The sequence below is a fragment of the Zonotrichia leucophrys genome, chromosome 9 (genome assembly GCF_028769735.1).
Source record: "Zonotrichia leucophrys gambelii isolate GWCS_2022_RI chromosome 9, RI_Zleu_2.0, whole genome shotgun sequence".
Classification (NCBI taxonomy): Eukaryota; Metazoa; Chordata; class Aves; order Passeriformes; family Passerellidae; genus Zonotrichia; species Zonotrichia leucophrys.
Genome location: NC_088179.1, coordinates 7,225,936 through 7,252,423, shown reverse-complemented (window position 1 = coordinate 7,252,423; position 26,488 = coordinate 7,225,936). Strand labels below are relative to the sequence as shown.

Here is a 26,488-nt window from a genome sequence, read left to right as displayed (position 1 = left end):
GTAAAGGTAGATGTTAACTTTTACACTAGCTATGAACCAGAACATGAGAAAAAATACATTAAAAAAAAAAAGAGAGAGAGATTAAACCATAAGAAGAAAGAGCACCTCAAGCATTTCTGGAGGATGTGGCCATTCCCACACTTTGCTTCTCTTCATTTGACACCTTTCTTCATGCAGTAAGAACAGCTGCTGATTACAGTCAGTTCTCCTTTGTGCAGTTTCATGTAACAAGGCTACCCAACATTGGATGTCTCCTCCGTTCTATCTGGGTTTTTTTCTACACACTTGCGACTGATTTCTGGTGGATTTTTTGAGTTTGGTTTTTTGGTTGTTTTTTTGTTTTTTCTTGGTTTGGCTTTTGTTGGTTTGTTGTTTGTTTTTTTTCTTTTTGTTTGTTTTATTGTTGTTTGTTTTTTTGGGTTTTTTGGGGGGTTTTTTGGTGATTTTTTTTGGGGGGGGGGTGAGGTTGTTTTTTTTTTTTTTTTTTTTGTGACTGACAGCTCAGAATTCAAAGCAGAGCCATTCCTGGGTGGTAAAGGGTAAAGTGGAATTCACACTTGAAGACTTACCAAAAGATTATAACTGGTCAAGCAGTGGAGCTATCAGAAATCTTCTGTAAACTTGAAAGTGCTTACAGGCCACACACAGCTCCTGTTAGAAACAAACAAGCAAACAAAAAACCAAACAGCATTTTCTGCAAAACAGAATAAAAGGTAAAGAACACAGGAAGGGGTTTCCTTAGCCACTGGGTCTCCTGAAGCAATACTGTCATCTGTGGGTCTGGTAACTTCACTGGTGAAAATTAATCACTCTTTAGCTTTGAGACTTGTTTCTTTGTTTTGTTGTGGGGTTATTTGTTTGGTTTGGGGTGGGGGTTTTTCATTAGCAGAAATGATGTCAATACTTACAGTTAGGGCCTCCAACCACTTCCCATTCTTCAATTCATTTTCACATCAGTTTCTGAACCTCACTGAGGAATATTCTATGCTCTTGTTCTGACACATTTGCTTTGTTTAAAGTATCCAGATTGAGTTCAGTGCTTACTGCATCATTTAGAAACTCCTCCCTGGAGGCTGACAGACAACACTGACTTGCTTTTGCACTCCTGTCATCCAGTGGCTTCATATTTAGGACCTGTGAATCTTGCCAGTTTATCCCCAAAGCTTGAAAAAGAGGGGAAGAAAAGAAACTCATTTATGGAAGAGTCTTATTTCTTTTTCAGAGCTTATTTAAGGTACAATAGTTACACACATCACTCTCAAGCCTCACTCTAGAATCAAAGTATATTTTTCAGCTCCTTCCTTTCCAACAAGATATTCACATCAACATGTTATGATGTTAATTTTTTATGTGGGATCCAACGAAGAAGCAGAAATTGCCATCAGAAACATTCTTCAGGAACATTCCTTTTCTGGATACTTCCACCAAATGTGTATTTGTTCACATAAGTCTCACAAAGGAATTCCATTAAATATTGTCTACAGATGTATGGGAAACTCTCAAAAATGCTGCATGAATGGACTGTAGATCCTCTGCATGAATCCCAGATGGAATTTGTCTGAAAGGCCCAATTTTTACTCTTATAATTCAGTCTCACAATGCTGCAGAAACCCCAACATACTTTTCCCTGTCTGAATCAAGCTCATTGTGACTGGTACTTGTTAAGATTCTGTAAAACTGAGTTACAAACATCCAGATGAACCAACTGGTCTATGAGTAATGTCCAGTTTTTCAACCCACCTGATGCCACTGCTCATAGTAGGGCACTCACCCGGAGCAAACTGAAGCACTCAGAGAAGCCTTCACTAACCAAAAACCCCTGCTTTTTGTCACCCAACAGCTGAAAGACATGACAATGGAGTCAAAGGTTAAAGGAAAAAAAAAATAAAAAAAAAGGTTGGAAAAGCCTTGAAAGGAAATAAAACATCAACATCCTTCATTTCTTTGATTGCTGTATTTCACTTGAAAGCAAGTCTGTATGGAGTCTACCTCCTCAGCACACAAGGATCAGCAGGCCTGAGGTTAAAAAGGAAAATAATTGATTCTACTGCATTCTGGGGCAGCACTTCCACTTAGGATGATAGTAAGTCATCTGCTCTCTAGATGACTGTGAATATCCTGTTGTGTTGAAAGCTTTAATCAGAATACGTTATTTTTTAATAATATTTGCATTTATTTTCAGCAATGCTTCCTCTTCTTTTGTGCACTTCCGTGGGCCCTACAGAAAGTGTTACCAGGCATGATGTACCCTTGAGATTTGTGTTTACATATGACCAGCCACCCTTTTCATGGCCAAGGGACTGCAGAAAGGCCACTTGGGGAATTGAGGTGCATTAGACAGACTTGCAACATCTGCAGTCACCAACTTCCAGGTCAGTGTTGAGCCAGCAGGGAGCAGAGCCAGGATAACCAGACAATGCTCCCCACAGAAATCTCCAGGTGCCTCTAATTCCTATGGTACTACACCCAGATTTCCAAGCTCTTTCCTCCTCAGAGTAGGAAAGAAAGAAGATATTCTTGTCCAGTAACCTGCCCATTTGCAGGGGTAGGAGAGGTGAGAACAGCCCAACTTTCACAGCTGATATTCAGGTGCAGTCAAGCACTGGTAGGAACCAGCTACAGAATCCTGAAAACACTATCAAATGGGAACAACACAGAGAGAAACAAGTAAATAGAAGCTTTTAAACATTATTTGCTTTTCCCAAGGACCACAGAGCTTTGTAATAAGGCAAATATACCAGTTCTCTTGAAACATGCTACCCCACAGGCAGGTTACAACACTAAGTATCAATCTTGACGGGGTGACTAAAACCCACTTGCGTTTAGAGGCTACTTTGGCAAGGAAAAAAATGGCAACTTAGTCTCCTAAACCCTGCAAGAAAGGTTTCAGATGTAAACAATATTTTTTCCTGAGGGAGCATGGAAAAACATTGCTCTTATAGTAGAAAGCTTTTCCATTTCAGCTTCAGAATGGTTCTTGGGTTCATAATTTTTCTAAATTCCTTCCAGGGATGGACATTTACAGAGCAGAAGGATTGGATATAATTAGCGCTGATGCAACACCTTGGTTATTAAAGGATCCAGCAGTTGACTGTGCTGCTATTTCTTGACAAGTATGGATTAACTCCAGCACACAGCATTTTGTCCCCTATGTCACATATGAATTTTAGACCCCCACAAGTTATGTCTGAAGCTGTAGAAAAATCCATCATGAAACTCATCCATCAGATACAAATTGTTGCTCATCTCCAGTAAAATAAATTTGCTTTAAAACAAGCATTTTCTTTTTTGCCTGCATCAGTCTTTGTGCAGAAAAGACAATATGAGAGTAATTGCAAACCTTGGAAGATCAAACAAATCTATTTTACAGTAACTTCCAGAACATATAACTTTGATGGAATGAAGGATCAGCCTAGGGCCTGTCTAAAAACACAAGCCATCATTGTCCTCCTGAAGTCAGGTTTATTAGCTGAAGTTTGGAATTTTAAAGGCTGCATGAGAAGTCCCTCACAGTGACCCTCCGGAAGACAGATGCACTGAGGCTTTTGAACATTTTACTGGTACTCTGGTGTGAAGGCATTTTTAATCTGCTTCTTCTGGCAGACAGTACAAGTGGGCCATCTCAATAGTTCACTGTCCACTAGGGGAAAACTCTTTGAATTTACTTCAGTAGAATTAGGAAACCTAGCTTGGTTTTTGGGTTTTTTCCTTTTCTTTTTAAATATCCTCACAGACAACTATGAGTTGTTTCACTACTTACAGGAATGTGCATATAAACTGAAGAAATCTGTTCACCAAAACTCTCAGTAGTCCCTCAGAAAGCCAGATCCCCCTCGGAAAATCAGTTTTCATCAGGGGAGAGCGATGACCAAAAAAAAAATCACCACCTGAAAATTTTCCACACTTTAGAAAATACTCTTTAAGAAATAATCTTCTTCCTTCTGCAATTTTCTCAACAGGCATCCAATTGTTTTTTAAGAAATTACTGTGCTCTGTGACACAGCAGGCAGGACTTTCAGATGAGTTCCAATCCTCCTTGTTTTTAATGACTCTCTAGCAATATGCATTCCTCCACATCAGCATGTCCCTGTGGCCACTAAGGCAAAATGTCAATGTTAAGGTCGGTCATATTTACATGTCACCACTTATGCTAATCACAACCTCACTCTTTAAGGGATGTTATCAATCATCTTGAATATGATTAAGCAATAAAATGAGCAAGCAGCTCACAAGGTGATCTCCCCTACTCCTCAGTCAATTAATGCTGCCTTGTACTCCATCTGTTTGGAGAAATGCTTCCTATTGAGTATTCCATGCCTCCCCTCAGCACACACAGAAGTAAACATGAATAGCACCATTTTATCATTATTCTCCATACACAGACATGCACCTCCAGCAAGCTACAGTTCCCTGAGTGTGTGTTTTCCCAGATGCAGTCCAGATGCCTCCTCAATGCATATGGCAGGAAATTCTTAGCAATCTTTTCTGTTTCCCGTATATTATTGGTTTATAATTGCTGCTATCCATCATAATTTTTTTTCAGCTACTGACTACTGCCCTGCTCTGCAGGTGTGTAGAAGAAACACAGGTCTTGCACATGAGCTACTTTTAAGTCTGTCTTGGTGGGGAGCAGAATAGCCAATCTTTAGTGTTAGTTTAAAGGAAGCCTTTTTGGCAAAATCTAAGATAAGCAAGATTAACAAAATATTGCATAGAGACCAGAAGAGAAATCCAGAGTACCCAACAGACAATTGGGCTGTTTTCTTGACAGCTGAGTTTATTTGACTGTTATCTGTCTGGAGTTGTGTTATCCAAAGCTCATACCCAGGGCCTGACAGGGAATAACTGCACAGACACACATCCCAGCTCCACGAGAGCACACTTGTCTGTGGTACAACACACAGATTTCATTTCTGCTCCCAGCAGCAGGCTGGCTGTATCAGCATGATGCTGTGCTCTGCCTGACTAGCCTGGCTCAAGGATTCTCAGCTGATACTGGAGAATTATATCTGTACCCAGAGAACAAGGCTGGGTTGTTCTTATGGCTGCAAGGGGCAGGGGGGAAGAGAAGAAGGACAGAGGTACTGTACAGGCTCACCCTGAATGTAGAGTCCTGGAGAACAAGGCTGGGCAGCACTGGAACTGGGAAACAGAGACAGAGTTTACTGATAAACCCACCACAGCTTGTGGAAAAGGAGGTTTGTGTGCTGAGCTGGGTGTTCCCAGCAGAGTACACTGAATGTTGTCCTAATTTACCTTGGCCCATTTGCTTTTAGGTGACTGTTCTGAGCCTGTAGTTTCTAACATTGCTTTGTCTTGCACCACACAGTGCAGACACACCATTCAAGTTATAACATGTGCCATGATCAGCCTTGAGCCACGGGAGTCCTCATGTTATTCTATGAGCTGCAAAGTTTCCCATGATTTCTGCTGAGCTTTGCCCTGAATTGGTAAAATCAGTGCGTTTCTGGTGCTTGGAAGCTGAAAAAACATCTCAGAAAACAATTTTACTGTTTCACTAAATGCCTCACCAAACACTAAAACTTGTAACTGTGGTTTAAGGGGCAATTCTTCCAGTTTTAAGTGATCACAAAAGGCATGGAAGTCTCACCAGGTCATTCTAAAATTCTCAGTAACTGATACTGCTAAGCACAAATTGTCAGCCCCACTAAAACATGACAGAGAAATAGGCAGAAAATAATTGGCAATAGGCAGTAAGACATCCACTTCTCTCTGACTTTGTATTTTGTATAAAATCCTAAACTGGCTCCAGCAGATAGTTCTGGCTTACTATCTCTGAGGAAAAACATAGATCATAAGGGTTTGGAGTGTTGAAGTTTATACTCCTTTTCCCCATCACTTAACTCTAAAGTTTAGCGCCCTATTGACTTGTAATTGTGTCTGTCCCCCTTATGAATCCTTCTCAGCCAACAGATTGGATAAAAACTGAGTGAGGACATGGGACCATTATCAACCTTGCCAGGACCTTTAACCTAGCATGAGCACAAAGCTTTGGATGACTAGTGGAGATGTACAGATTATTCATCAGTGCCTCTAACACCTTCCATCCCCACCATCAGATCAGCAAGGACAACCACTCTGCACTGATTTTTTTCTCATCTAGTTCAGTTATTTACAGACACTTCAGAAAGTCACAGTAGGTATGACAATACGTTTTTTTAAGTTGGAAAGAAATCTAGGGCTTATTAAAATAAAATTCCTATCCTTTCTACTTAGAAGTTATTAAGAACTGCACCAAAACAAACCACCTTCACTACCATGTCTCAAGTGTGACCTCTACAGCACTTCCATAATCCAAGGCATGCATCTCCCTGGAGCACAACTTTGCTCACTGCACTTATTCAGAGCCAAGATCAGACATTTGTTGGTCACCAGCTCCTGGAGGAAATTATTAAATCCTACTTTATATCCTGACTATGCAAAATTCAGTAAAATTGCATGGAGTTCTTTTTCACATAGATTATTTTGAAGATTATTAATGCAGTAAAATTAAAAGAAACTAAAAACAATAATCTCACTCCATAGAAAATCAAGCCCTGAAAGTCCTCAAGAGAAACATTGGCCTTCTTAGTTTGTCTCTGAGTAGCGCAGATGTCAATGTCGGTACTCATGCACAGGGTGGAGAGGAAGCAGTTCTGTTTCATAAAGCTCTTGGCAGAACACAGAGAGTAAATTGATGTAATAGATTAATGGAATCTTTAGGAATAAGCATCAAAAATAATTTTCTTGAAAGAGAATTCTTATAGTTTGCATTTATTTGCACGCTGCAGTTTGCTTTAAAGATGCAGCAACCTCTACAGCTCTGCTGCCTACCAGAACAATGTCTGCAGAAAATAGCCCTTTATGAATGACCACTGTCATAGTTTATGTTTTTAGTGATATTGATTGGTTTCAGCAATCAGATAGGATGGCTTCAATACTCAAAGAAGATCATTTACTCTGGCAAAATAATGCTCATGAATTATAAAGAGAAATAAATTGATTGACTGCAAATCTTTATGTATTGTGGATGTGTTTGTTACAATGAGTTTGCTCCATATTGAGTTAACATAGGAACATTCTCCCTTTGGGGATCAGAGAGTAAGAGTGATTTCAACCCTGCTCCTACATGCCTAAAAGATAATGAATCCAGCCAGTAGTCACTCACCAGCTCACATCCCTTGCCCTTGCTGGTTTATGCTGTCACATAGGACCTGCTGCATGACAGCAGCCCAACAAAGCTCCACCCTCCTCTTTTGCCCCATGTGAACTCTGTTACATCAGTTTGAAAAAAAAAAAGAGTAAAAATCACTATAAGTAAGAAGCATCTTTGTCTATATATTCACACACTCTTTTAAGGTAGCATTGCCCTAACAAAAAGCAGATTTACTCGACAGCTGCCTCTTTCTGTCCCTAACAACCTCATTTCTCATCCCAGCAAAAGCATTTGTGCAGCACCATGGCAAAACAGATTATGTAGCAGATGGAGAATAAAATCTGACCAGTCAAAAATAGCACTTAATTTTAATTCAGACTAGTTTCCAGTAGTAAATTCCAGCTAAGACTCCATAAGAAGTGACAGCCACAGTCTTCCAGCCAAAACATACAATGACAACATAGACAGTTCTTACCAGCATTTCCCATGAGTTAAGGCTTTCTAAGGGAAAGAAGTAGACAAGGAATAGGGAAAAAAACTCTGCTGATTCTCACTGTTCAATAGAGTGGTCCCAGTCCCCTCTACTGAAATCTAAGGAATCTAAAGCTGTACTGAAGAGATCACTTCCAGCTCCATGCTCTGAGGATGCTGCACCTCATGACCTGGGAGGTTTACAGTGTCTAATCTTAGGGAACTGATTTCAGTGCCAGATTAGGAGCTTACATCTCTCAAACTGTTCTTTAGACTTCCAGTGTTATTACAGGAAACACAAATATATGAGTATACCACAAGCTCTGGAGGTCAGCAACCAAATGTCATAGGTGGGCTCTCAACCCAGGCTATGCTTGCACATCCATCCAGGTTAACACCCACAGAACAGAGACAATACATGGCCTCAAAAACCTCTTTGAACAACCCCAGAAGAAAAGCCAGCCTCTTCAGAGGCCATTTCAAAGCACTACTACATTTGCCCTGCCACACTGGTGTCACTTAGAAGTTTCCCTGAAGCCTTTCTCTGCTGTCTTTCTCCTTTCCTTAATTGCCCAGCAATGTTCTCCTGGTCATGCCTTTCTAATGTTTGCCAGCCTGGCTGTGAATGCCCTTATCTTTTGAGTCCTTTATTAAATCTTGCTATCCCCTCAGCCTCTTTGCCTCTTTATAGCTCCTTGGAATATTTCTTTATACCCTAAAATGCATTTGGTTCTGTCTGCCTGCCTGATCTCCCATCTATCAGCTCACACATTCTTTAATTCAGCTGCACATTCCCTCATCATTCATCAGTCCATTTACACATTCTTCTATCTGTCCTCACGTTCTCCCTCTCTCCTCTTCTCTCTTGCTCTTCTGTCACCTCTCTCATTTTTACAGAGCTCTCCTGCCTGTCTCTGTGGGCCCTGCAGGCCTGGCTCTCCCAGAGTAGCAAACAGTGTGTTATTGTATACCATCCTGCACTCAAACTGCCATCAGACTGCTCACAGCTCATCAGACCTGCACACCCAAGCATGTTTTATACATTCAGTGCTCCTGATTCTGATTTCATTCACTTTACAGTAAATAAAGTCAATGCTAGTGGGAATATACAGGTGTAAAATTAGTTTAAGTAAGATGAAAAAGAACTCTCATTTTCTACTAATAACATAACTATTAAAGAGCTAAAAAGGAAGTTAGATAAGTCAAAATCCAGCAACTGATCTTTTTAGGAGGCTGAAAGACAATGGAAGATTGGAGAACTGTTGTTTTCTTAGCAGAAGTGTGACAAAGAAACACCCCCTGAGCTCATGGTATTTAGTCCCAGAGATTGTAATACAATGGAACATGTCTTTCTGAGCACAAAAGGCATGAGAAAGAAACACAAAAACAGGTACAAAATCCAGTGTACAAATACAATTGGGTCCACAGAGGTCCCTCTCAAGGTTCACATGCAAGCACTCCAAGTAATGGACCTAACAAGCAGAAACAGAGCTTGTAGTAATCAGGAAAATCCATGGAAGCAAGTGAAAAACAAAAGCAACATGTACAATTTCAGTTGTCTGCACAGACCTTGCTCTGCTAACAGACACGCCATGGAACTGTGAGTGTGAGCAGATTCTCCCAACACTCACAGATCAGAGCTCCTGCAATGCAGCTGATATCCACAAGATATGAGAGAAAAGATGAAGATTTAATTTGGTCCTAAGGAATCAGATCTGAAATGGGCCCGTCTAATGGTCTTCAACAGAGATAGTCACTCTATTATAACCAATAAAATTAACCAGGGACAAGAATATTCACTGGAAAGGTGCAAAGGAAAGAGAGGTTCTGTGTGCCACCCTCAGACAGAAGGAGGAAGAAAGATCTTTTGAGGAAGATGCTAGAGGTGTGGCTGGAGAGAAAAAGGGGCAATCATCAGACAAGGGGGGCTGGTGACAAATTAAAATCCAAGGAGGAAGAGAATGCAATGCCAACATCCAGAGAATAACAACACACAGGAGAAGAAATGAGAGATGAAAAATCAGAACATAGTCTAAGAATGATCAAGGAATAATATGAGAGAAAGGCATTGAGAACACATTCAGTTCTATCTCCCAAGTGTAGAAAAGAAAAAAAACCTTAAACTACCAAGAACCAAAAAACTGCTCATTAAAAAACACAGAAAATGCCACATGATCACAGAAAAAAAAATAGATAGGCCTAGAGCCAACACTACACAATCACTTATGATCAGGTTAAGAAAAGAGACATGAAAGGACATTACAGATCAAACTTCAAACACTGACCATAAAATTATGCAGAAATTCTCCCATTTTACTGATCTCAGTATGTTTCACATTCAGTTTCACTGAATGGAGCAGTTTGGTGAGACAAAAGAATGAAATTCAAGTGGTTCTTTCATAAAGAATAGAGAAAGGAGAGCCATCAATACCAGCAACACTGAATGGGGAAAATCAAGATCTGACAGAAAACACTCAAGAAGGCAGCCATTATCACAAAAGAAGAAATACCATGATTTTGCTTTCCCAAATAGCTACCATATCTTGGAGAGCTTGAAATGCAGCTAAGTGGAACCCAGTGGAGGCCTCAGAGAGGAAGAGAGGGCAGTGGAGGTTATTTGAACCCAGGAATATGCATCTTAACTGACATAGAATCATGTTCAGCAAATGTTTTAGAGGTAATGGAATGCAGATTTAAAGATTATAGAAGAATTAAGGGGCAAATGAGTTCAAAGAGACCTCATTGACCCTGCCATTCATTCCTAACCTCTGAAATACTTCCAGCACATGATGAAAGCAGCAACATAGGCCTTGCCATAGCCTTGTTTATTAACTAATTATTTAAGGCCACAATCATAATGAGAACTACACAAACAGCATTGAGAACATATTGTCATTCACCAGATTAAGTTACAGTCACAGAAAACTATTTTTGTGGCTTATTTCCCCCCATCCAAACTCCTATAGTATTATGATGATGTGTTAATGGCTTAAAAGTACCTTTAGCAAGTTGGTACAAGGCTCAGCTTTCTCTGATAATCAGCAGCCTGAATGAGCCCATAATGATGCTTTTGATTCAGTTCTGGGCCTTTCCCCTCTCCAGAGCATTCATATGGTTTTCATCTCATTGCCTTCTCCAGAGGAGACTACCCACAGTGTGCAGAGATGGGCACGATGAGGAAGAAGGGCTTTAAGAGGTAATTTGCATTTCCAGGTGGGACTTTTCTGGGCCTGCATTTCTCCTGCATTAGTTTCCTAAGCCTGCATTTGTCTAATGCAGTTCAACATTTGAATAACAGAAATGGATGGGTTTTGAAGTAACTGCAGCCACTTGGAAGTAAAAAAGTCTCAAACAAATAAATCCAATCAACCCCAAAACTCTATATATAAATTCATACCTTTGTTCAACGTGCATGAGTGTTTAACAAAGCAAATCTGAGGCTGGCTGAGAGACACTCAGCAAGCACAAAGCAAGGCCAGAAATAAACCTCCCACAGATTTAATCAGGGGCTGGTGTTTAAACTCTCATTTCCCTATTGTCTTCCTGACCAGTGGCTGAAATCAGGCATGGACAAAAACAGCCTGAAATTGGCTTCAGGTGATAATTAACAAACTCTCACTCTGCCATCTCTCTGCATGGCTAAGGAGGCATTTCAGCAACATAAACCTATCCAGCTCTCAGACTCTGTTTATCACAACTTCTTTAATGCAACTCAAATCACCTCAGGAAGAAGGCATATTAAAAAAATTAAAATAAAGTATAGGTATTTTCTGAGACCTTTTTCTTTTGTGCATGATGAAAAGAACTTGGTCTCCTACAAGTAGTCAGTGCAGCAGTTTAAAATAAATATTTGTGTTATTAAATTCTTCTATGAGGCAAAAACTTCTGGACTGGAATTCTCAATTTTATGAAGTGGTACACTACTATTTACTGTATTTCTGACATCTCATTTTCAGTGGTTGTTAACAAACTCCGTTTTTGTTCTCTCTAAAAGTCAGACCTCTCAAGTGCCAGAACATCTTGGCTAGCCAAAGTCCTCTCTACACTCTACATCCAAGAAGTCTCCATCCAAGAATCAAGTACATCAGTACTAGATTTCACGTTTCTACTTGCACAGGCCAGTTCTTACATGACTATCAGCATGACAAATAAGCCAAGGAGTAATTTACAATTCTCTGAAAAGAAGCAAAGCTTTTATAAGTTTTGCTCACACTTCTGGTAGAGACTTAGTGGAAGAGCTAAAATTTTCTCAGCAAAACAGAAGGCCCTTCAGGGAATCAGTAAAAATAGGGACTGTTTGAGAGGGACAAGCAGCTTCTCACTGCATTGATTCACTCCCTTAACTGACTTCCAGAATTTCTCTCATAGTGACTGTTCTTGTAGGCTACCAAAATGTGCATCTCTATCATGGAAAAGAGCACTGTGCACCCTGGGCTGCCATGATCACACATCAAACTTCCACATCTGGACACTTGTGCAGTGACACTGAATCCCTACCACACCACCCAAGAATACAGAGCCAAAATTATACAAAAATATTAAGCATGCAGACAGTGACAGAGAGCAATCACAATGTGAGTGTAATACAACACCAGTTGGTCTCTGTGAGCAGTTTTTTCATTTATTCTATTGCAAAGTTTGTATTTTTGTCACAGACTTGGGGATGGCATGCCAGTTGTACTGAATTTCCAGCTGCCACAGCCCAAACCAGGGCTGTTGCATGTCAGAGTTTGGAATTAAACATGCAGAATGCAGAGAACAGTCACAATACCTCCTTTATGATGCTAATGAAAACATAAAAAATGAAATTAAAAAGCCCCCATCTAAAGTAAAAATAGCAGTCACTGCCATAGAGACTGTATGAGGCAAAATGAGAACTACATTTCAGCAAAACTGCACATGCTCTTGTAGTCAGACAAGAAAAACCTTCTCCTTTGCTCAGTGGGATATTAAACTTTATAGCTGTATTTCTTATTTTAGATAGTTCTTTGAATGCATAGTTTCTGACTTCCCTAATTTCTTTTGTATGCAGTAAGTTTGGATACTTTTTTAATTTTTTTTTTAAGAGCTGCATTGTCATAAATCAGTCCAGCCTTTGGAGGTCTTAAAAAATGTAACAGTTATGACTGGTATTCATAAATGCTTTTATTATCCCTTCTAGGCTTTGTGGAATGCCTTGCCATGCCCATCTCTGACTGGGCACAGTACACACCATGTCTGCACACACGCACACACACGCACACACTCTCACACACACACACACACACACACACACACTCATACACATACTGAGACAGAGCAGAGATCCATTCTGAATTAAGTGAACACACTTCACATTGTGAATTAAGTGAACACACACACACACACACACACTCACACACTCTCACATACACATGCACTCTCTCACACACACACTCACACTCATACTCACACACACTCAGGGTCTCTCGCTGCGGGCTGTTCAGCCCAGGAGAGCCCGAGCACACTCCTGGGTGTGCAGCAGGTGCCAGCAGTGCTGCAGTGTGACACAAAGCAGGACGGGAATCTCGGGCTCATTTCCCACTGGAAGAACCAAAGCTGCTAAAGACGGATTCTGTGTCGCTGTGACCCCTCCTACACCTGCACACAAAGTCCCAGCAGGCACTAATGAGCCTTGGGCAGAGAGAGAGAGGGACATCCTCACACTTCCATCACTGTGAGGATCTTCCAGCTCCACCAGCCGAAGGAATGAACATGAGCCAGAGTGCAGGAGCTGTGATCCACGGCCAAGGAGTCAAGCAGGGGGCTGAGGCAATGACCTCTTGGCTTAAGATGTAGAATAATTGCTGGGTCTGTTTGTAGCTGTGAAAGGATCTGAACCACTGTAATACAAAGGATTTGCAGGTGGTTCTCAGGAGACTGGAACCAAGCCCCTGTAGGAAATTTCAGGGGGCACAGTCAAGCATTGGATGTCCTCAGATGTCATCTTTTCCACTGGACACATGCAAGCACAGGAATGTGTGTGATACCATTGCAAGGTGAGTCTCTCAGCCACACATTCTATTAAATGTTAAGCTTCAGACATAAAACAGGCTCATGCCACAAAACCACATCTAGTTCTAATCCTCTTACTGCTACTAAACTAGACATTTCCCCAGTTTTCAATCAAGTCCTGTTGGTTCTAACGAATGCTTTGCAGCTGTGGAAAGTATCTGAAAGAATTAGCTGTTGTTTTTAGTAATCTCAGATGAAACATTCCACATGTGGTCCTTTGGGACTGCCGCACAGCCAAGGCTGGGAAAGCCAAAACACAAAAGGAAAGTCCATGGAGGGCTATGTACATGCTCACATAGGATGCAAGGTGTGTTGGCTGTTTCAAAGCAGAAACAGGTCTAGGATCAGGTCTAGCAACCACAGCTAAAATCAGCTGGAGAAAAACCCAAACACCACATAGAGCATTCGGAGAAGCAGCTGAACCCCAGCTGTCAAGGACACAATGCACAAATTGAACACCACACACACTCACACTACCATCATCTATCCCCTTAAACCCAAAGAGCTGAGGAGCTGAGCCTGGATTTGATTGCCACCACAATTCATGGACTAGTCAGGACTAGTGCTTTGATTCAGGTGTAATAATACCAATTTAAGTTACTTCCATGACATCTGAGCACCAGAGAACAGAAGTTTTGAGATTATTTATTCTTATGAAGTGAGTCAATGGAGTAGAGACAATTTCCTTGGATTTATGTGTATTCTCCCAAAATTAACATTTACCACAGCAAAACATTAACTGCAAACTCTGCTGAGGAGGCATGAGACTCTTCTAATTATATTGAGAATGCTTTTGCAATATAATATTGATTATATTAAGCCTCCTATCATCCTATGTTAATACATATAAGACTATCTGTAGAAGAATTACATAGAATCAGGGGAAAAAAGTATGAGATTAGGGTTCCCAGACTTTGCTATATTTGCAATTCATGCTGACTGTGTTCACTCTCAAGCTGTCATTTTACATTAGGAGTTAATTTTCCTGCTATTGATCCTCTCTCTGCTTATTCTTTTTCTCCTTCTTCAGCTGCCAGGGTTTTGGAAAACAATAACAACCAAAACTATAACAAAGAATCTGAAGTCCCAAACAAATTTTGCACACATTCATTCCATAACCATCTGCCAGCCTGACTTCTACAGCCCCATGCAAATTTCCATTGAAGTTGCCATGCATTTGAATAATGAATCAATTTAGAGAGAAAAGAGTGAAAGAGGCACAGTGCATTCATGTTGAAGAGGAGCTAGAATCAAATAAAACTACTTCACAGCATAGGTGCTTATAACATTATAGTTGCTGTAAATAAATGAAACTTGTTTCTGAAAACAAAATCTAACAAGGACAGAAATATGGCCCACAAATTAGGTATTGCATTTTGGCAAGGAATGAATGAAATACCTCATATAAGACAGACAGTTACAGAAACAGAAAAGGAAAAAGGATTGTGATAGGTACAATTCCTCCAGGACACTTGAACTATGTTCTATGCTCAACAGCAGGATTTGTCAATAGCAATAAGCCTGAAAGTGAAAGAGACATATGTGGAATCTTTCTCCTTTTCTAAAACATTATTCTTTTCTAACCTTTTCTAACACAGTATTCTTTCTATTCTTTTTTTAATTTACTCTCTTTGTATTTCTCCAAGCTGGTTTTGGCTGAGAGACACAGCATAGGAAAAAGCAGAGCAAAGTGTGTGTAAGCCTAAGTGTAAGATCTTTCTGGCATGCAGTGATGGGACACCCTCTCCTGGAGAAAGAGACACACTTCCTCTGCTCCAGCAGTGAAAGAATAGGAAATTAGGGATATTTCTGGGATCTGGAGACAAACCACCACAACAAATCTTGGTATCATAAGTAAGAATGCTTCTCCTTGATATACACAAGATTCTTCTATGGACAGAAAAAATACTGTTAGATACAGCACCCTTCAGAAAAATCACTCATTCACAGTTAATTATTAACAGCTATATTAGAATCATAAAGAGAGGAACCTCTAGATGAAATAAGTCAGGACTTTTTACTCAAATTCAGATGCTTCACAAGGGGGATCCCATTGGTGGACCGACTCCCTGCATCACAAAATACAACACTTTGAGCCAGGCAGAATACCACCATTCAGGTGGTTACCTCCTAAAGTTAAAAATTCAAATAGCTCAGAAACAAAGGCTCATCTTGCTTGGCTAAAAGTCCAAGTTCTACACATTTCCTTCACTCACTTCTTCAGGATGTCATTGTTTCACATCATTATAGATTACGGCAGTTCTCACTAATCCACTCACTTTTGCTTAGGATGTCATTTGCAAAATTTATAGAAGAACCTATCAAACTTCTCAAAGGAATTCCTCCAAGAGGCAAAATATTAATCCACATGCTACTGCCTGTGGATGAATGAGAAAGCAGGGAATGGAGCAGGGATGTGTGGTGCCAGTGACCAGGCTACAGGTGACAGTGTGGTAAGGTCCTGACTGCCTGTAGCCTTTAAAAATGAAAGTACAGGTTTCCAGGTACAGGGCTCCCAAATGAGCACCTGGATTCCAGCATGGCATATTCACACTGGCAGCAATGCCTCACACACCAGAGTGGAACAAACACCTGGGGAATCCATTTTCATCCTGAGGTGGCTGTGTGCAGAAAGCAGGACAGCTTCTGAAAAGGAGAGAGAAAAGCACAGGTCAGTGTGGTCACTGATGTGAATTTTGAACTTCATTTGACTTTGCTAACACTGGTCTCATTTGCAGAGCTTCTAACCACGGCCTCCTGTGCTATGACAAGTTTGTAATAAATTACAAATTGTCAAACTGCAGGTACCTCTCTCAGTTTGCAGCCCAATTTGGAAAACATGAGTGGAAGAACAGCAGCAGCACATGGCTCAGGCTATGCCTGATCAAAGGGGAATTATTCCTCACAGCTCCAGGAGCATTCAGGCACTGTTTACCTCAAGGCAGGGATGAACAGCAAGGATAAGGCACTGAAGCCCCTAGGAAGTCCTCACAGCCTGAAAAAGTCTGCAGAGAAAATTTCTAAGATGCATTAAGCACAAAGGTTCTCAGTGCCCAAGGCAAACTGGAAAATATTCCTTCCTTCAAGTTACTTAACATTAAATCATCACCTGCAGGCTCAGGCTGCCATTTCACACTGAGTCACATCCCACAGTGTCAGGAGCTCTCCCCAAATCATTTACTCTTCCCTCCTCACCCCAACACACATACAGTGGCTTGAATTACTTGAATATTAATTACTTCTAGGAAGGAGTGAGACTTATATATAACATACATTAAAGCCCTGATTAAATTCAGCCACAGCCTTCCAGTCACTTCAAACAGTTCTACATTCAATTATAGTTTGGAATTTATAAAGAAAAAGATAATTCTCAGCATTTCCTGGTGTTGTATGTATACACTGATCTAGTGCATTTATGTTTTAAGTTTTGGCAAAACCCACAAGTGAGCATAACAATTTTGCACCCCCAAAAAGTTAAATAATCAGCCAGGTTCATAAAAATCTCTTAAAATAGTATCTCATTTCTGCTGTGCATTTTACCCAGAGGAACTCTGAAATATGCAACAAAGCACAGTATAAATTATATAAATTACATTATCATTTCCCTCTCAGATGAGCTCTAGCACCTGTTTGACACTGAGCAGCATCACTGCACAGCAGGCTGCAGCTGGAAGCAGAGCAGTTTTAATATAGAACTGCAGGTGGAGTTCAGAGTCAATATAATTACAGAGTGTGGAGTTTCATCAGAATCCTAAGGATGACATTCCTTTCACTGCTTCTTGTGAAAGTATGTAAAACTAAAATTATTAAAAACGTTTTCCTCCAGCCATTCATATTTCGGATTGACGTTTCTTCACTTGATTCTCAGTTTCAGTGATCAGTAAAATCACAAAGGAATTGTGCTCTTGCAGAGCTTCCCAACAGGTATTACATGTTGGAATGAGATCAGGATTTTCAATGAGGGTGCAGGGGAGCCTTTGCAAAGTTTGGTTCACATCTGTGAAGGGGCCATGTTCATTACTAATAACACCCACCAGGGAGATGCTTGTATCATTTCTTAATGCAAATAGCATGCTAGCATTCCCAGCAGATTGATCTGAAATTGCTTCTTCTCTTGACATCAAGAAAGCAGAGTGCCATGGCAAAAAAATAATTTAGAACTTACCTTCCTGCTCTCCTTACAGAAATCTCTCTCCTCAGGCCAGCTCTGTGGGAGTATAAGCAGAACCTGGAAATGGTGCTCTTCCTGCACAACAGTTATGGACAAGAGTCTATTGATGGAAAACAACAAAGAAAAAAGTAGGCCCAGGATTTTAGAAGCCTGCTGTGTGTGCATTTTTATCTTACCTCTGATCAACTACAGTGTCTTCAGAACAGTCTTCAACTTCCCCTAGAGAATCTCTCTCCTCTCCTCGGTCATATATATTCACAAAATCTGTAGAGCTTGGTGACTTCTACATTCCTGACAAATGTTGAAATCCAGCCAGGTTCAAAATTTACCAAGGGGAAACCTCTCCCAAACCAGTGCCAGGTGTGATTACAAAAACCCTTCTCTCCTGTGCTAAGGCACTCCCAGCAGACCAGATTCAGTTGAGTACCAGGATAAAGAACCAAAGCTTTGTGCTCTTTTCTCCCACACATACAACAGATCAGTGATTTACAGAGCTGGCCCCCAGGGTAACAGCAGATACTGGCATTCTGTCAGCCTGAGAAAACTCTTCCATAGAGAAGACATCTGCTGAGAGTGTTTGGTAAGGACACTTCACTCTCTTCCACTGGCAAAGTCATTTTCAGGAGTCAACAACCAAAGTCTTTGCCTATCTCTGCCCAGATGAACTAGACAAATCCCAGAAGTTTTGAAAGAAACTGGATTGATATATGCTGTAACACACTTTAAATTTTAGATCAATATTTAACAGGACTGTAATCTCCTTTAGCAGGAAAGTTCTCATTAAAAATACTCCGTTTTGTACAGGGAACATTGCTGGAAAATCACATAAAGAAATTTTGAAAATTCACATTTAGGAGGGCCTGAGGAAAGAGAACAGTGCACACAGAGCAAAGTGTTCTATTCAATCCCAATTCTGACTTGACAGATTTGACATCTGAGTGTAAATAAGAAACAGTGAAAAAAGCTTTATGAGAAACCCCTGTAAGGTATTGTATTTATATGCAGGCACACAGACAAATGCACATGAACTCATAGGCACTCTTTGGACTCTGGAAAAGCCAAACTTTGCGACAAGATTAAATAGGAAGTTAAAATTCATAATTTTGTAACATTTCTAAACAGAGTGGATCAGAGATGCAATAAGCAATTCTGTGTCTGGAAAAGAACCCCCCTATACCTCTCAATATTTTGGAGTTGCCTGAGTGGTCACTGATTCAAGAGAAAACTATATCAGCTTCTTCAGAAAGAGAAAATTGTGAGGGGAGGGGATGGGAATGAAGGAAGTAATGAAAGGTAACAGATTAAGATGATACAGATTTTTCCCTGAGGAGGTTCTTGGCAGGAAGCCAACAATGAAATCTACATTTGCACACTCCTGTGGGAGCTGAGAAAAACCTCAGCCCTGCCAAGCTATGTGGCTTCATTTGGGTGGAGGAAAAGGCTTTAGATAACTTGCTGTACCTTGGGAGAAATGCACAGTTTCCAAACACCCAAATCCATGAGTTGTTTGCCAGGAGGCTGCCACTGTACATGCCAGAAGTAGTGGACATTGGGGAAGTATTTGCATACAAACAAAGAAAAATAAAGGATGAGAGAGACTTGGAAGTCACCTCTTCATCTCCTCATTACAAAACGAACCAAATGCTCAGGGAGGTGTTCATAGCTCCTCTTCCTAAAGACACGGAAGGTCTGTGACTTCAAACCTCTCCCACCAGTTCATCCCATTCTGCTAGGCTTACTCCACAATTTCTTTCTTAAATGCCCAACTTGAGTATTTTTAACTATAATTACTTCTAGCTCTAACCACAAGGAAGAAGAGAGCCAAATCCTTCTTCTTTTTTTTTCTTTTTTTTTTTTTTTTTATGGTAACCATATTTGCATTTGATTGAACCCTTCTCCCCTTCCTGCTTTCTCTCTGTAATCTCCCTCCAGTTTTGAGCTTTCTCACTGTTCTGGATGCTCAGAAGAGGGCCTGGCACTCGAGGCAGGTCCTTCACCAGCTGTGAGGAGAGGGAGGATGGCTCCATGCATTCCCTGGGCCACAGCACTGCCTTAGTGCAGCATCCTTTCCCCCCTTGGATCTCCCCCTGCAGTCCCCAGGCAGCAGCATCCCTTGGCTCTGGATCTCTCTCACACAACCCACAGGAACACAGAGCCCCATCCAGGCTCTGAGAAAGACCCCCCCTTTCCTCCCCTGTCAATGTTGTTGCTAAATAGTTGTATTTTGTCTTAATTAGTATAGTCTGCAGGGCACTTATTCTTTGAGTTATCCTGAGAGCTATTTCTAATAAATATAGATGAGAGGAACCTTCAAAGGTTGCACCAGGTGTTTTAACACTATTTCCTACTGGTGAAATAATATGTTTCAACAGGCTCGAGAGCTCCAAGAGGCCAAAGAATTGTGACTGCTTCTGTGATAAATTGAAAGCTTAAGAGAATGAGGATGAAACATGTTTCATACTCAACCCATATTCATTATTTAAAAGCACACAGGATTGAGAAAACATGACCTGGATTCTGTGCTGATGAAATTATGCCATTTAAAAAAGAAACTAAAGCAAACACTACATTTCCTGTTCCACAGCAATAAGTAAATTGCTCATAGTGTGTTTAGAGTTAGAAGTGTGCACAATGAACTGTTTACTAATCTATCATCTTTCCATCCACAAATTAACCACACAGGATTACAGAACAGTCTGGACTGAAGGATCATCAATCCAGCTTCGTATTCTCTGTGCCACATCCAGAAATATTCAAAGGGATTTCGTAACATATTTCAGTTTTGAGCTTGCATGCAAAATGTTCCCTGCACCTGCTGTTACCAGTGGCTAATATTTGACATTCTGTATTTTTCTTATTTCATTCACATACTTCCAATATTTATGTTCTCTGATCAGACAAGTTCCAAGCCCAACATATAACTACCACAATATCTTCACAGCAGCCAAAGGTGGATGAAATCTATACCATATTTATAGGGAAATAAACATTTGTGCAACAAGTATGACTGTCGAGTATGCCAGTGCTGATTTACTCCCTCTACAGATACATGAGAGCATAAATACAGGAAATTTTAAAAGAGCATTTGAAGCTGGGGTCCAACATCAGCACAGGGCATGAACTCAACCTGCATCCAGATTCTCGGGATGAAGCAGGAGACTGCTTAGGGTGGCATTCCAGTTATTTGGAGGAATTCCTTTCTGGAGATTTGCTGGAGGGAGAGGAGATCCTGTCCCCAGGGAAAGCCCTGGCTTGCACATTCCATGGGGCTGTGCTGCTGCCCAGAGCTGCTCACACACACACAGACACACACAGGGCTGCGGAGAGCGGAATGTGAGCCTCAGCCTCGCCCCACCATCCCTCAGCTGCCACCACTTACACCCGAGCCACCTCGGAATGTGCCCTTTGGAGCCATTCCCGTACCTCACATCAGCGCCCGGGTGAGCGCAGTTTTGCTGCTGGCCCGTTTGGGGAGCCGTATGCATCCTGCAGCGCGGCCTGTCCCGGGCCCGTCTCCAGGACACGCTCCCCCGGAGAGGCAGGCCCGGCCCGGGGGTGTCTCGGTGCGGCTTCACTCCGTCCTGATTTCACAGCACGTTCCCCGCTTCGGGTACCGCATCTCGGCAATGTGTACCCGAACCGAGCCGCAGGAGCGGGCAGGACACGGTCCCGGTCCCCCCTCCGGCATCCCGGGGCTGCTTCGGCTCACGGAGCATCCTCAGCATCTTCCTCCTCCTCAGCTCCGTGCGGCCCGGCCGGCACCTGCAGCCCCGTGTGTCCCCCACAGCCCTGTGTGCCCCCCACAGTCCCCCCACAGCCCCGTGTGCCCCCCACAGCCCCGTGTGCTCCTCACAGCCCTGTGTGCCCCCCACAATCCCATGTGCCCTCCACAGCCCCAGGCAGCATTTTTCAGTGTTGCTCCACAAACATCAGAGGATGGCAGCAGTGAATAGGGCAACAGCTCCAGAGCAGGAGCAAACCTGCAGGATCCAACCTGCAGCAGGGAGGCGATGGGGCAGCGGGGAAGGCGCAGGGCCAGAGGCACAGGCACAGCAGCACCCCACAGCTCCAGCAGCTCCAGCCAAGGGCCCAAGGAGCACCCCAGCAGCTATCGAGGACACAGAAAGGCTGCTTTCCCTCCTGCCATTGGCTTCCAGCATTTGCAGGAAGTTTCCTCCTGGCAAAGCAGGCAAAGTGAGGTCTGCACCCCAGCAAGTGCTTAACGAAAATCACGGATGGCATTCAGTCAGTCCTTTTGAGAAGGGGAGATTCAGACAAATCCAGTGGTTTCACAGGGACACTTGGGTCCTGCTGTGACAATAACCTTCCATTCTCTGCCAGTCAGAACAAGCACTGACAGAAGCAGCCCAGATTCACAACAAGCCCTCACAGCTAATGAGCCCCTGTCTGGCTGTGTTTAAGCTGGCTGCCTCCTCCTTATAAACACCACTTCAGAGCAGCACGGCCTGCTTCCAGTCCCCTCTGAAAAGCAAAAATATTTTTATCACTCTTCAACAAGATACAGTGCTCTTTCTTACCAAAACCCCAATCACCAGATTGTGGTCCCAAGTTAAATATTAACAGGTAAAACTCTCCCTAAACCTACTTACCTCTGGGTTCACAGCTAAAGGGTTAGGAACACATCTGAGAGTACACTAATTGCTGACAAATGCCATCTTACACCAGTCCTATTACATAGTCATGGACATCATTTAATCCTTCTTGGCAGAGGTTTAAGCAAAAAGACATCTCTCTGGTGCTTGAGATAGGACTCAAGCCATTATTGTTGTCCACTTGACAGCTAAAAATGACAGTAGCTATTAATCATCCTTCAAGATATGCCTGATTTATGCATGTATGAGCAAAGCAGAAAAGCACTGCAGCCTGTTACTTATAAAGGTTTGGCTGTTGAAGTTGTTTTTTTTTTAAAGGCACTGAATTGGTCAAAAGCCCCTTATAACTAGCATTGCTAAAGAAGAGCATTCGGTATGCAATCAGCTCAAAAAGAAAAATTAAATTAGCAACCAGCGGATCAATACTGATTCATCAGGAACCAGACTTGATTCCATCTCTGTTACCACTTCTGGGGGCCGACAGACTTTTAGAAAGATGAAACAGTATTACAATCATCCCTCTCATCTAAATCTGCAGAATCCCCTCTTACATCACTTTGCTTCTGATGACAAAACTGTTTGGGCCTATCCAGCAGCTGCAGCTGTGCCTACACAGGTCCAAGCAGGAGGAGGACAGCACTCAGTGTGTCCAGTAGCTGGCCCTGGACCTTTAACCTTCCAGTTACTTCAGCCACTGCTGCCTACACCCCAGCAGTCACACGCACACCCTGCAGCTGCCCCTGGCCATTCCTTCTGTCCTGTAGCTGGCCATTGGTCCTCAGTCTCCTGGTGAGGAACAGCTTCAAACCACTGCCTCTGTACCTGCTCCAGGAAAGGTGGATGCAAGAAGCCAGATTGTCTATTTTCTATTTTTCATCTTTTATCCTACATATCCTGTTTTGCAAGGACCTACAGGAACAACTTCTGCTCCAACTTTCCCCTCCCACATCTTCCCATGACCATTCTACAATGGCATCTGTAAGGCTGTGTCCTGGGGTGATGTTATGACACTGTTATGACCCCTACCCTGGGCTTTATCCCCACACGTGGGTCCTGTGACTTAAGGCTGGGAGGGGGAAGCAGGGGAAATTCCTCAGCGAGCAGTTTGTGTTCAGTTCTCACAGATCCCCGGCTCTCTCTGCTGTGCAGCCAGGAGAGTTGTGTCTTTGCTTTTAGCTAGCTCGTTCGTTAGCTGAGGCACGAAGTTTTCCTGGGGCTGTGGCTGGTTCTTGGGGAACTGTTCAGCTGTGCCGCGGTCCAAAATCCGGGCCAGCCCCGGGAGCCCCAGCCCGCGGCCCGGCGGGAGCGGCTGCAGGGACATCCCGGCTCCGGACCCCGGGAGAAGCCGAGCAGACTCTGAGGTACCAACTTTCTGCACAGTGAGAAAGTTTATTACCTAATGTTATTCATTCACTTTTTTTCCATGCCTGCACTCTTGCTTGTTAAATAACAGGGTTTTTTGGTTTTTTTTTCCCCTTTCCTCCAAGAAATTCCTTTCAAACCTGTGAGGAGGCTGCCCAAACCTACCTTTCGTTAGAGGGCACATTCATTTTAGGATGTTTCCTCCTAATTTGTCTCAAACTGAGACAGACTGCCAAACAGGTGATTTTTTTTACCCTGCCAAAAAGACTTTTTAGAATGCAAACTGGACTGCTTTACATTTCAAATGCCATCACTTTTATTTCACCCTACATTTTTACCTTCAACAGAAGAAAAAAATAATAATTATTTTGGTCAGGGGATCCTAAAGGAATAGCTTAAATGTAATTCCAAATCACTTTTGAAAATGGCTCCTCAGAACATTTGGAAATAACAAGCTTAATGGTGTTTGATTTCAGTTTGAATGAAATTTACCAAGTTCAGACTCTGTCACATCTCAACTGCTTGAATAAGGTCATAGTACTCACATACAGCATAGCTACTTTCATGTGAAAAAGGGGGAAGGAACAAAACTGTAAGGCAAGCAAACTGAGACCAAACCAGAAAACTGACAGGAAAAAATAATACTCTGTTTTATACTTCCATATAGAATAGACTTCACTAATTTCAAAAATAACTCTGCTGACAAGTGTGGGCTGATTTTAGTACACAGGCGAGCAAAGCTGTAAAATACCTGCAGAATACACCTTTGCTCAACAACATGAATTACTCACTTCAAAATTACCACCACAGCTGTCGTTACTCCTTCTTCATACCACAAGGGTTTGAGCCTCTCACATAGACACCTATTCACTTAGACCACGGGGATGGAGGCCTCTTTCTGGGACTGCAGGATGAAATCCACCCACAGGTCACCGGGTTTAACTCTTCCTTTCCCAGAGCCCTTCCCGGTGTGATTCCCGCAGCCCGCGCTGCAGCGCACGGAGCCGCCACGCGAGGGCGCCGCAGCCCCGCCGCGCTCCCGCTCCCATCTCCGGGGTTCTCCCGCTCCCGATCCCGGCGGCTCCGGGAATTCGCCTTGGGAGCCTTTCCTCCCCTTTCATGCACTCACAACAATACACGGCAGCTCAGACCAAGCCATTTGGCACTCGCAGCGTGCAAGGAGCGTTTGGAGCTAAAGCTGTTACGGCTTCCTAGAAATGGAACAAACGGAGGGGAGGAGCGGGCAGAGAGAGACGGGACATCAGCACTGCGCTGGAAAATGAGCTGGACCGGGTGAGGAAGCGCTGCACGGATTTCATTCACAGTACAAGTACTCAACATGTTTAAACATCAGTTTCTGAATACCGTGTTTAGCACACAACAAAACAGCCCACTCCTACATCGGTTTCAAGCCGAGAGCAAGATCTCAAGCAGCATTCCTTAAAGCAGCAGCATTTCATTAAACTGCGCCACTACTCAAGCCACTGTTTACCAGGTGGTACAGCTAATTCATCAGTGCACCCCTACAGAAAGGCTATTTATCAATTCTAGAATAACTAAATTCTCACCAATTCTTCTTTTCATTGTTCAGGTACTTACATTTGTTACCTTAAACCAACTATAAATCCACTTGAAATTACAAATTGAATCATAAATTAGGTCAAACTTCAAAATGTTATGATTAATCGACTTCAGTAATGCAGTTTGCTTATCACTTCATGTCCACAGCCAGGTCCAAGGTTTGTGAGAGTGATCTCAGCCCTGCAGCTCTTTCCTTTAGCTCTTCTGGTGGCACTGGAGATGGATCAAGTCTTTCATTGCTGCAGATCCTCTGTGTGTATGGTTTACAGGAGATGTTAATGAACTGTGCATACACAGAAAAATAATTAGCTTTTTCCCTTTTTTAAAAATTATTTTTACATTAAAGATTTGGTTCTGCCCATCCAGTGACCCTCAAACATACAGGTGAGCAGATACTGGCAACCTGAAGCTGTAACTGAAATTTAGTTCCAGATTTCCTTAAATTTCCCAGTCCAGGTTTCTTGTCACTGCCCTGACCACAGGGGAGGCTTTTTTGGCTGAACCAGCTGTCAATGCTCTTTTTCACTCCAGGACAAGAGAGATGGAGCTGCTGGAGAGTCCCCACTGACAGCCAAGGTAGTTTGGAGCACCTGGCATGAGGGTAGAGCTGGGTCTGCTTAGCCCAGAGAAGAGAAGGCTCAAGGAAATCTGAAGGGAACTATCAGAGACACCTTCACAGTGTTGGCCAGTGACAGCAGAAGAGGCAGTGAGGGCACAATCACAGGAGGTCCCACCTCAACATGAAGGAAAAGTTATGGGGTCTCTGCCTTTGCTATTTATATTGGGCAAAAGGTCCCCTTCACATTATTTCTACAGTCAGCTCAACTTTCAGATTCTCTCTTCTGTCTGCCCTCCAGCACACGAGCAGATCCACTCTCTTAGACAGAAATGTTACCACTCCAGTGTGGTACAAAAGCCCCAGATATTCTATCAGGACTTCTAGTTCAGTGTTCATGAAATGTTTACTTGCTCCTGGCCAGGACAGATTGAGTGCAGAAATCAGAAATGCAGCAAGCAGCTTAACAATATCCACCTTGTTCCTGCAAACAGTTAAGGAAGTCACAACAAACATAACACAAAAGCACAGAGACCCCAGAATTT

General features: G+C 42.4%; 1 long non-coding RNA gene across 1 annotated transcript; it reads right to left on the bottom strand.

The window, feature by feature from the left end:
- Window positions 1-541: 541 nt before the first annotated feature.
- Window positions 542-11,101, bottom strand: LOC135451856 (uncharacterized). The gene is made up of 4 exons (XR_010441448.1): window positions 11,025-11,101; window positions 1,772-1,840; window positions 909-1,163; window positions 542-651 (listed from the first exon to the last, which is right to left on the bottom strand). It is a non-coding gene; the product is annotated as an uncharacterized LOC135451856 (long non-coding RNA).
- Between the last annotated feature and the right edge of the window lie 15,387 nt (window positions 11,102-26,488).